Source organism: Sminthopsis crassicaudata, chromosome 1 (genome assembly GCF_048593235.1).
Source record: "Sminthopsis crassicaudata isolate SCR6 chromosome 1, ASM4859323v1, whole genome shotgun sequence".
NCBI classification, from domain to species: domain Eukaryota; kingdom Metazoa; phylum Chordata; class Mammalia; order Dasyuromorphia; family Dasyuridae; genus Sminthopsis; species Sminthopsis crassicaudata.
Genome location: NC_133617.1, coordinates 263,027,678 through 263,040,568, shown reverse-complemented (window position 1 = coordinate 263,040,568; position 12,891 = coordinate 263,027,678). Strand labels below are relative to the sequence as shown.

The 12,891-nt window shown below is 34.6% G+C and overlaps 1 protein-coding gene and 1 long non-coding RNA gene across 2 annotated transcripts in view; one reads left to right on the top strand and one right to left on the bottom strand.

Moving 5' to 3' along the window:
- The window catches only part of LOC141549268 (uncharacterized), an 80,933-nt gene that overhangs the window by 17,749 nt on the left and 50,293 nt on the right, over positions 1-12,891 (bottom strand). The window lies entirely within an intron of this gene.
- Positions 1-12,891, top strand: part of BPNT2 (3'(2'), 5'-bisphosphate nucleotidase 2) — a 52,743-nt gene that overhangs the window by 23,418 nt on the left and 16,434 nt on the right. The window lies entirely within an intron of this gene.

The following is a 12,891-nucleotide window of genomic DNA, read 5'->3' as shown; positions in this document are numbered from 1 at the left end:
CAATTTTTGGAAACTATAATGTTCTGTGACTTGGAGACATAATTGCTGGAAGAATATCTGTATTGAGATATGTGTGTGTGTGTGTGTGTGTGTGTGTGTGTGTGTGTGTGTGTGTGTGAGAGAGAGAGAGAGAGAGAGAGAGAGAGAGAGAGAGAGAGAGAGAGAGAGTAGAGAGAGAGAGTAGAGAGAGAAAAAGAGAGAGAAGAGAGAGAGAGAGAGAGAGAGAGAGTAGAGAGAGAGAGTAGAGAGAGAAAAAGAGAGAGAAGAGAGAGAGAGAGAGAGAGAGAGAGAGAGAGAGAGAGAGAGAGAGAGAGAGAGAGAGAGAGAGAGAGAGAGAGAGAGAGATGGTCATTGTAGCCACAGAGTAAAAATATCAGCACTGGACTCTATAATCAGAACAGTCCATCCTTGGAGTTGGGGGTGAGATCTTAAAACCCTGGACTCAGTGTATTTTAGGAAAGAAAAGAATGGGGTGGCACTGCAAGGTCATTTAAGATAAACAGGATAGGACAGAATATGTGAAATGTGTTTAAGATTAGTTATCAGGGTATTTTTTTTCCTCTGAGGTTAGAAGAAATTATAATAAATGTATAATACATTATGTTTTGAGTTTTAAAATAAATTAAATAGCATTTATTAAGTACTTTCCAAGGCCAGGCACAATACTAAATACTCAAAATATAAATAAAGACAAAAACAAATTCTGCTAACTCTGACTGGACCTGTTTATCCAAAGCTTTAACCTTTTATGGTAACTGTGTGTGTTCTTTAATCCCCACCTGTACCCTGGACTAACATGTAGGTATGGGCTGGGTCAGCTAAGGCCTTGTGCTATAGATAAATACATAATCGTTTTTAAAGATAATTTTACCACAAGGACCTACCTTTAAATTATGTTTTAACTTTAATTATGTTTTGACTTAGGTCAAATTTTTTTTTTCCTAGAAATTGCTTAGCATTTAAAAACTATATCCTTGAAAAAAAAATGAAATTTTGCTTTTAGTGATTTTACTTTTTTAAAATCTAAAAACATTATACCCTTGTTATTCCTTTTAAAAACAATTTTAAGAACTATAATGTTAGGTTTTCAGAAAAAAAATGGTATTTTTACTAACTTTCCTAATTTCCAGAGCTAAAAATACTATTATAGTTTGTTTTGGGCTGGAAGCAATATTAAAGTACTAAAGAATTAATTTTTTTTTCAAAGTTGGTACAACATGGTAACTTTAGTTTACAAGCACAAAATTAATGTATCCACTGACTTTGGGGCATTTTTTAAACTTGTTCCTGGTTATATTGATAATTTTACACCTGAGTTTGTTGTGCCTTGTGTTAACAAGTAACTCACTCAATCTTCATTCTTTGAGAGCCCTTCCTCCCCAGTCCTTGCATCATCTCTCATTGGGAAAGATTCCTATCTGTATCTCAGCAAATTGATGCATCTAGTTTGGAAAGTATAAGTTTAAGAAGTAGTGCAATTATTTTTTTAATGAAATTTAATTTTGTCACTTTTTAGTTTTTCCATTTCCAAGGAAAGTATTGAAAGTTTTGACAGCTTTGTTATGGAAAAAAAGCAATTATATATTAGAAAGTCATTTTCAGTTACTTGTGTATTTATAGTAAGCTTTAAAAAACTTGTCTTCCTCCATTCTCTTTGGCTAGAAATTTCACCCCTCAATTATTGTCCCTAATAATGTTTACCAAAGATGGTATTGATTGCAATTCCTTATTTGAGATAAGTGTTAATGAAATACTTTTAAGTGGTGAGCTGTGGACAGTAAAGATATTTCTCTCTATAGGTCTTTCTGGTGTCGTTATATACTAGCTTTTGCATTATTCTTTCACTGTGATCATCTTAAAACATAGTAAACTGAAAGCAATTATTGATTTTTTTAAAAATTATTTTGTTCACATGCTCCTATAGGAGCCATTCATTCATATGTTACCTATAGAAACTTACCACATTATAGTATTCTTTCCTACCTCTTGCCTATTGAATGACTTTAAATAGTAAATATTAAGGACCCATAGGGTATATGATCATCACATTACTAGACCATATGCATATACATATTTAAAAACAAAAATATCCTGCTCTTTGTAGTATTGGGCATATACTTATCTTTATTCCTTCACTGATGTGTTTTGTTTGTTTGTGTTTTTTAAAGTGGATGTTCTTTTAACCTAGACTTGTCTAATAGATGGTCTTCTGGTTCTAGTGGGGTAATAAATGCTTTAAGGTGCTCTACCTTCTCATGATAAACCTGCCCAGATTAGATAGGCTGCTTCCCCCCCCCCCCCTCGGAGAATAGTCTTGTAATTCATTGCCAGATCTGTACTCAAAGCCTTTACAGAAGGGGTAAAACTTGTGGTTTTTCTAAGAAAACAATGAGAACCCAGTAAGTATTATCTTATACCATGGTATGCAGGCTATGACTATATTGTTCTTTAGAGTAGGGCAAACAAAATGGACAAACTTTTTAACCGAAAGAAGTTTGAGATGCTATTCCAGGCAGTATTCTAAAAGTTCATTTGTAAGTTATTTGTTTGGAACTTGAGACATCCTCTTTTACAAAACCATTGTTTTAAATTGTCATTATTGGCATTCCCTGACAATTTCCAAACAGTACTTCTTGAATTATGGACATCTTCCTCATAAACCTCTGCTCTCCCCTTGGGGCCTTAGACCCCTTTCTTGCCTGGAACAATGTCACTCCAGTCTTTTCCAAAGCATACTTGTGTGTGTGTGTGTGTGTGTGTCCTCCTTTTCCTGGTTCCCCTTCCATTCCATTAGAATAAAAGGTTTAATACAGACTGTTTTCTTGCATATATTTGTATCCCTAATGCTTAGCTTTGTAACTGGCACTTTGTTTTTCAGTCATTGCAACTATCTCCAACTCTTCATGGCTGCATTTGAAGTTTTCTTGGCAAAGATATTGAAATGGTTTGTCATTTTATTCTCCAGTTCATTGTAAAGATGAGGGACTGAGGCAAACAGGGCTAGGTGACTTGTCTTGGATTACACAGTTAAGTACCTGTGGCTAAGTTTAAGTGACATCTGTGACACCTAAATGCCCCAACGAGCAATCTAGTAAATACTTAATAAATGCTTTTTTCATTCATTCTTATTCCATCCATCCATATCGATTCCATCCATCATATTTTTTAATCTCTCATTATGTCATAACAACATAGTTATGACATAATGAGAGATTCAAAAAAATTATAGGATCCATGGTCCCTGATCTTAGGGAATTTACAGTTTAAGTTGGGGAAGAAAACTTAATGTTATAAGAGATAGTAGAAGAAGATTTAATTCATAGATTCTGTATTGTTAATAATATTTTCAGTGAGCACTTATATAATTTTTTTTGAAGTCATAATGTCCCTTTACCGTTTTATCTTTCAAATGCTGGGTAGCTTTTTGGATTTACATGCCCTTTGGGAAATTGCATGGTTGTGTTTTTGAAATAGACTCCTTGATCTGCATGATTTTCTGGGGTTTTCCAGATCAAGTAAGCATGCTGCCACTTTTAATGATTGTCTGGGAGAGTTAACATAATTCAAAGAGCAGAAATCTCTGGAAGATTTGATCTTTCTTAAGAATTCTTGCTATTTTCTTTAACTTCTTCCTATTCTGAAATTCACTTACATGATAAATTGATAAAATTTTCGTGTACGTGCACATGCATTGTATGTGTTTGTGTGTGTATGTGTGTTTAAATCACAAAATCTTAAAGTTTGAAGGGGCCTCAGGTTATCTTACTGAATCCATACAAAGGGTCTTACATTAATGTCAAAGCACCTACCACTCCTTGCGGTAATTCATTCCATTTTTAGTCAGTTTTAATAGTTCAGAAATTAATCCCTACCTCCTTACATTGAGACAAAATTTACCTTTCTGCAGCCTCTGCCCAGTTTTTAGTCTTGTGCTTGGATCACCATAAGTTGGGAGTACATAGTCAAAGAAGACAATGAATATTTTTCATCTGTAATCTTAGCTCCCTTTGATTCTTTAATCGTGGGTATAGCCCTTAGTTTCAGCCTTAGTTTCCCCATGTATATAAAACTAAGCTAATGACATGGTAGCCTAAATGCCAAGGACTTGAAAGAGTGAATTAGATATTTAAAAGATTATTGGGCATGGGAATTAGGAGTGCTAATAATGTATTTCACTAGTGCCTTTTATCTAGACATCTAATAATGGTGACATCTTTACAGCATCTATACAGAGAAGCCCAGCAAGAATATATGCTTACTATGCCCATTTTTGCTTATAGAAGCTTAGAGTAATAACTTGATTTGTTCGATGTTACTCATCAATTACAATGCTGAAATAAAAGAGTTATAGATTCAAAATCAGAGGAATAAGGTTCAAATCTTGTCTGTAATTATTTTCTTTGTGTGTTTAGTTAAATTCCTTCCTCTCTCTGGGCTTCAGTTTTCCTCATATATGAAATGTAGAAGTTAGATGATTCCTAAAGTCCCTTCTCTTTGTAAATTTCATTTTCCTTTATTTCTTGATGTCAAATATAAATGTATTTGTGTAATTTTCAGATGATAAAAGAATGCAATGTTCCATACCATTGAAAAGTTGAGAGATTTCTCTGAAAGCAAATACTTTAAAAAAAAAAAAAAAAACTTTTTTGATGTATTAAAGTGGTTGTAGTCAGTATTACAATCTGTCCATCATCACATATGACAGTACTATAGGTCAAATTAGTGTGAGTATTCTGATAGCAATCACATTTTGATCTGATTTAATAGAACAGCTCTGCTTTTTTTCATGTCATGCCTGTTGCTCTACCTTCCCCTCCCCTTCCTCTCTTCCCCCCCCCCCCCCCCAAACATTCTGGCTAATGTTTGATCTGATTGATCAGAATTAGTCATTGATAACCCCATTCAGAACTACCATATTGTTGGCCAGAATCTTTATGTAAGGTTGCTGCGTTAGTCTTATTGTTCTTCTTCTTTTCCTCATATACACTTTTTACCGCTTCTGGTGATAAATTTAATTTTACATTTACAAATGGGGAAACTAGGGGAGTTAAGTGACTTGCCCAGTATCACACAAATAGCAAATATCCGAGTCTGGATTTGAAATTAAATTTTCCTGACAACCTAATCCAGTGCTCTTGTTCACTTAGTTACCTAGCTGCTTGTTATTTAAACAACCATTTATTAAGGACCTGGAGGGTAGAGACTTTACTTTTTTAATTTTTTACTTTTTTTTATTCCCATCACCTGGAGCCATGTCTGACACAGAAATGCTTAATAACCTTCTACAAGAAGAATTATCTGCCACCTCCACCATTCAGGATAGTGCTTCCGTAGATTCAATAGATATTGATGGGGGCATGTCCCTTATCTGTGTAGATGATAACTCATTCCTAAAACTTACTATGACAATAGATTTGACAAATTTCTCTAAGAAGGACTTAATGGGTATTTCTGACCACATCAGTGATGTGGATCTCTGATTGATTTCTGGAAATTTTGCTTCATTTCCCTTTTTTTTGGTGGATGTGGCTTTTAATGCAATTTTTAAGTTTTTGAAGCACCCACATATATTTACAATCTCTTCCTCAGAACCCTCATTCATCAGTAGCTTGTCATTGATCTTTTATATGAAAAGCAGAAGAGCCCTCATTACTTTTTCAAAGCCAAAACAACAAAAGCTTATCTAAATTTTTTTTCTCTCTCAATGATTATGGCATTTACTCTCATTTTATCTTTCTAAAGATTACTTAGGAAAGGATTATGAAATTAATCACCATGAAGGGTTGTTTCATACTCCAAGAAGGAATGCCCGATAAGAAGAATAAGAGTTGTTAGTGATGTTCTATTTTTTTTTTTTACTTTGAAGTAGATTTCATTTCTCTGCCCCCCCCCCATAAAGATAGATATTGTGGACTTTTTTGGGCTAGTTAGTAAGTATTATAAGAGTGTACTATGTGCCAGGCACAATATTAGGCACTGAAAACACAAAAAAAGCAAGGGGGAAAGTCTAATAGTGGAGACAGCATGCAAAAATGAAAAACAACTAATTACAAATAGGATAAATCAGAGATAATAAAGGGGAAAGGCACCAGCATTAAGGGACTTTGGGGAAAGCTTTTGGTAGAAAGTAGAATTTCACCTAAGACCTGAAGGAAGCCAGGGAAACCAGGAGTCAGAGATAAGGAGAAAATTCCAAGCCTTATTCCCCATCAAAATGGTCTCTTGGCTATTCCAAAAACAAGACATCCCAGCTCTTGCTCTGGGCATTTGTTTTGGCTGCCTACTATACCTGAAGCTCCTTCTCTTCTCTGTTTTATTGATTTCCCTGGCTTCCTTTATTTCCCAACTAAAATCATAAATTTATAGTACATTTTCTCTAACTCCTTTTAGTTCCAATGCCTTATTTTTTATTTGTCCTGTATGTAGCTTATTTTGTATATACTTATTTACATGTCTCTCCAGTTAGATTGTAAGCTCCTTGAGTATGGGGACTATCTTTTATCTCTTTATGTATTATCAGCGCTTAATACAGTGCCTGGTGCATAATAAATGCTTACTTATTGATTGAGAGATTGAAATATGGGGAACAGCCCATGGGAAATGCATAGTTGGGAGATAGAGTATCTTGTTCAAAGAGCAGCTAAGAGGCCACTTTTACCAGAGCAAAGAATACTTTGAGGGGGTGGAGGAGAGTAAGATGGTAAAAGTAGGTGGGTGCCATATAATAATGGTCTTTGAAACCTAAATAATATTTTATATTTGATCCTGGAATTGGTAGGGAACCACCAGCTTATTGAATGAGAATAGGGTATGGTATGTGACTTGATTAGCTCTGTACCTTAAGAAGATCAATTTGACAGCTGAACATAGGATAAATGAGAGTGGACAGAGACTTGAGGAAGGGAGATCCTCAGTATATTAGTGCAATAGTCTGAGCATGAAGTCATGGAAGTTTGCCCCAGGATGACAGCAGCCTCTTTGGAAAAGTGTAGGGAGCATATTCTAAGTAGATAGTAGGGAACGAAGAAGGAAATAAATACTTATTGTAACCCTAACTACGTAATGTGCTAAATAAACACTTTGCAAATATTATCTGATTTGATTCTCACAACAGCCTATGAAATAGGTGCACTTTATGCTTGAGGAAATTGAGGCAAATTTGTTCTGGGGCAGGATTTGAACTCAGATTTTCCTGATCTGATCCTAGGATGTTATCTACTATGCTACCCAGTTGCCATTCAAGAGATGTTATGAGAGAAATTGTAAGACTTGGCAAGAGATTGGATATGGGGGAAAGGGAGGTTTAAGAATATAAGGAATGAAAGTTAAGTACTTAAGTACAAAGCCTGGGTGACCTGAGAATGATAAGGATATTAATAGTTATCAGAGCATCAGGAGCAAAGTAGGACTTTGGAGAAAGGTTATGACTTCCATTTTGGACATGGCAAACCTAAGATGTCTGTGATATTCTCTTTGGGATGTGCAATATAGTCAGATAGAGAAAAAAGGCTGGAAGTCAGCAGAGGCTAGATCTGGCAGTCATCAGCCCAGAGATAAATGAAATCTTAGAACGGATGAGATCATCAAATGAAATTGTATACATGGGCATGCCAACCTCATTTTAAAATGGACACAGACAACCCTATCTCTGATATTCTCATTTTTGTAGCCATAGTTCCATTGTTTACCAGTTGTGTGCCATTTAGCTTCCCTGGTGCTCACTGTCCTCATTTGCCAAACGAGATATTAGTAGGGCTCTTGAGTTCCCTTCCAGGTTTACATTTATGATAGATAATTAATAATCTAATAATTTAGGTTTAGAGTTTTATATACTTTATCTTGCTTGACATATATGTTATAAGGTAGTTACCATAAATAATATCCTTATTTTGCAGTTTATTTGGGGGTAACTAAGATAGTTGGGAGAACCAGGGCTAGAACTAAAGTCTCTCAGTTCTTTTTCTACTTGGAAATTGCCTCATTTTAAAAATTTGTTTCTATATTGAAATATCAAAAATCAAAGTTTCTTGCTAAATAGTTTAAACTTGCATCTGGAGAAATATTGGAAAGAACAGTAGTCCCATATCACACCCCTTTTTGATCCATCCATACTTAAAAATAAAACAGATACTCTGTCTCCTGATGCAACTATATAGTAACACACATTGTTTTAGAAGGTAAGTCCCATTAATGTATGGACTATTTTTCTGTTGTTTTTTATTGGTTTATTTTGTTTTTGAATCTTGGGAATAGCTTTGCTAGTCATAGACTTCTTATTCAGTTAGATGTGATTTTATTTTTTTAGTACATAAATCATAATTTATCCAACCCGAGCAGAGGCTATAAATGATTCATCTTTCCAGTTATGTGGGAGAGCTCTCTTAGTCTTGTACTTTTGAGCCAGACAATGAATTCTACTCTCCTTCACAATCAGACAAAATTTATTATCTTTATCCTTTCTGTTTCTCTTGAGATGCTTTTGAACAGCAACAGGTTTCTTGATCAGTGATAAAGATTTATCAGAGGCAAGTCTCTTGGTCTTAAGAATTCTCAAAATTTTGTTACCAATTTCAAAGCATAGCTATGCCATACTATGAGAGTCCTTAAGATTCCATCATCTGGGAAGGTGTCAGGCCCTTCTTGGCCAGCCTGTGGATCTGTTCCTTTATGCTATCCTAGGTGAACTTCAGCCATATGGGTATACTGTGGTAGAATGGCAGACAATGCTGGTTGTCTTCCCAGTAGTGTAAACATAATCGATGATGGTGATGATCAGGATAGTGACAAACCTGTAGTAGACGCTTACTAGATGCTTCTTGATTTGAATTGCAATCATAAAATTGAATTGACACTGAAATTTAAACTGCATTGGCTCTAACACGTGAAAGAAAAAACATTAATACTATACTGTTATACATACTCTGCCAGAAACAATTTAAAAATTAGCGTTAATCTAATAACCTAAGCATTTCTAACTTGGAGTGTTATTTTCAAACCCATATAGTCCCCCCTGCTTTGAGACATGTCCCTTACTAAGCAGAATTGAGATGATGCTTAAGAGAATATGAAACAAAGGAAAGATCATAATATGTTAAAAATAACATACTTGGGTTAACATTCCAAAATAGTTCTGACTACTCAGTTTATTCTTTGACTATTCTCCTTAAGGATTGTTAGAACCTCATTCCTGTAATCAGTGGAGAAGTGTTGGTGGTAACCTCATCCTTTCTTCATTTGGAAAGAGGATACTGTTTCTAGATGATTTAATAGTGCAGTCTCTTCAAGAAGTGAGGGAAGGCAATTATTCATTAACCAAATTAGAGGTGCTCTTTCTTCTAAGTTTGGTTATCATCCTTAATCTCTTTGCCTAAAGCAAGCCCTTTTGTTCTTATCCTAACCCACCCAAAGAGAAAAATCTGTAAAGGATTTTTAGGCCAAAGAGAATATTATTAATATTTCTAGAAAAACTAAAATGGATTTGTGTTTTTTAAAAAATATGTTTACATAAGCATAAGTATTACATTGTTGTTAGCTTTTCCAGAATGATTTCTCTAATTTGACATGTTATTGAAATAAAGTAACTTTTCACAAGTGTTATTCTTAAAACAACCCTGAGAATTAGAGTCCAAGTATTTTGATTTCCATTTTTCACAAGAGGAAACTGAGCCATAAAGACTTAAGTGATTTGCCATAGATCGTCACATAGTTGATAGGTAAATTTTGTAAGGTTGTACACAAATTCAAATAAATATAAACACAACCAAAAATCATGGTAGAAGTAGGTGAATTAAATAAGTGATGTATATATAAGTTCAGTTTTGAGATGGCAAGCATTGGGTACTACCTTAGGGTTATTTCATGGATTAGACTTAAATATTGAAATGATGGAAAACATTGGCCAAATGGAAGAATTTTTAAAGGGCATTTTTCTGGTCATTAGTATTGATTTGATGAGGATTTCAGTGGTGGAAGTGGTTAAGATCAGACAGAAGGAACTTGTGTAACTTAGAAGGAAGAACATGATGAAGAAGGGAAATTCTATGACATTTGCAAACAGTGGAATCAGGTAACTTTGTTCTGGCCTTCAGTCAGGTCAGCCTGTTCCTTTTGCTAAAGCTGAACCTGTTGCTATCCAGAGAAGTCTTGTTATAAACAGTTTTGGGATATGGATAGCAAGTATGGCCTTGGTAATTCTATGGAGGTGGCAGTTGGGACAGGGTAAGGTAGAGCAAGGAAGATCAAGTTTGTGCTAGACTGGCCTCGGCACTGGAGATACAGACAAAAATGAAAGACTTTGCCTTCACTCAGGGATATTATATTGGAGAAGATATTGTAACATAAATAACTATATAAAAATAAATATAAGGAAAAATTGGAGGGGCATAAGGGGTATTCAGAGAGCTATATTGTCTGGGATAGATTTTTACCTCAACTTTTGTAAATTACAGTGTTGATGATTATGAACTGCCCCCTTTCAGTGACAATCTCTCTCCTCAGATTTTACTTATCAATTTGTTTATCTGTATTAGTTGTAAGCAGCCTGGGTTAGTAGATAGAAAGTCAGCATTGGAGTCAAGAGGTCCAGGGCTGATTTCCAACCTCACATACATATTAGCTATGTGAACTTGGACAAGTTACTTCATTGTCTTCAGGCAACTGCTGTCCAAGGCTAAAGCTCTTCACCTAGGGTCCCCTAATTCATTTTTCACAGTAAAAGCTCCCTATACCAAAGAAAAGACAAGTGTGTACCAGACACACAAAATCCTTCTCATGCCTTATATATGTGTATGTGAAGTGTGTGTGTGTGTGTGTGTGTGTATGTTTGTATGTGTGTGTATAATTATGTGAGTATATGTTACACATACATTCTGTATACAAATATAAATATATGTGCATGTGCATATGTATGTATATATGTTATCTGCATACTCTTCTTAGCAGATTGTGCTCTTTATGAAAAAGAGACTATGTCTTATCTAAATTTAGTATTTGCTTTGGTGGGGCAGCGAGGTGTAAGCAGTGGGATAGAATGCTGGGCCTGGAGTCAGGAAGACTCATATTCTTGAGTCCAAATGTGGCCTGAGACACTTATTAGCTTTGTCATCCTGGATATTTAACCCTATTTGTCTTGGTTTCCTCATCTGTAAAATGGACTAGAAAAGGAAATGGCAAATGCCTTCAGATCTTTGCCAAGAAAACACCAAATGAGGTCACAAAAAGTCAGCTATGAGTAAAATGATTGAAGGACAACAAAAGCTTGCTCCATTGCCTTCTCTGTACATAGCAAGTGCTTAATAAATATGTAATGAATGACCTATTTTGTAGTCTTTTTAAAATTCATTTAATTGTTTTTGAATCATTCTAATCCTACAGTTTATTCAGTATAATACCAAATATTTATTGAATTGCTCTTAGGTGCCAAGCAAGGGATTTAGGTGAACAATTTGCTCCTATGCTGCTGACTTCTGTAAGTTATTATTTTTCAATACTTAAGACATATTTTTGATAATGTTTTCCCTCTCCCTAGTCCTTTCTGTGATATTGGCACTGAGGTAAGAGGATGTTTGTTGAAACTGTTAAAATGTAGTTGTGACTGACCTCTGTCTCAGTTCTGCCATGTGGATTGGTGACGACCAGTCCCTGGTGTGTCCCCCATTTCTGCCCTGATTTCTGTACTGCAGGGATATAAAATCTGATCATGGAACCACAAGCTGAAAGTTAGTACTGGACTGGACTAGCCATAAAAAAGCATTGTTAGAAAGAAGAGAACAAAGAGATCTGTCATATTCAGAATACTGATCTTTTACTGAAGGGTACTTGTGCCCTTTCCTTTCACATTTCTGGGGGTGGCAAAAGTCTTTCATTTTGCATTAAAATTTTTAGCTTTTATCGAGTGACTTAACTTTATAACCTTACCTCGTTTCTGTGCAGAGAGATACAATATGAGGATGCATATACTCATATATAATAAAATTTCATATATATATTATAGATATAGATATATAACAAAATGATTCATGAAGTGTCTTTTGTAAAATTGATCTATGTAAATTAATTCACATTTTACATGTGTTAAAGAAAAGAAACTTTCTGTCAAAGGAATTATATATGGGGAAAAAAGACTATTTATGCTAAATTTGCAGATGAGGAAAGATTCATGAAAGTTGGAGTGTCTTGTTTGAAGGTCATATAGCTATTTAAGTATCTCAAGTGAGCTTTGAACATAGGTCTTTGTGACTCCTAGGAAATCACTATAACATCCATTCTTCCATGCTTCTCTTCTCAGAGATTTATTTCTGGCATTTACTATAATTCTTTCTATGATACTGTAGCATAGGTTTTTCTCAAGCCCCCATTCCTACAGTATATTTACCTTCCAATTTGGTTTTCTCATTTTTTATTCCTAACTATTAAGGTAGCTTATTGTGTTCATCAAGCCAAATTCCAAATGTTACTCTCAGATTTTTGATCAATTCTTTTTTTTTTTTTTTTTTTTAATCAGGTAATATTAGATCTTATACAGCTTTGCTTTAAATTGGCATCTCAACTTTCTGGTTCTTAAAGTTGTTTCCTGTTTTACTTATATGACACTTTGATTTCTGTGTAGGTTCTTTGAAAAAAGTCAGATGTGAAGTTGAAATTCTCTTTGATGATGGTCTCTTTCCATTTTGCATTGAGAAAAGTAGATTTGTCTGTAACATACTCCATTTAGTTTTTGTTTCATTAGGAATGTAGTGTAACCCTTCTGAGCTTCAATTTTCACACCTTTAAAATATGCCTATCTCTACACCATGTCATAAGAATTTTTAGAATTTATTTAGAATTTTTTAAAACTGATACATTCTACACAAATTTATAATATTATTGTTATCTTAATAACAGTTATGATAT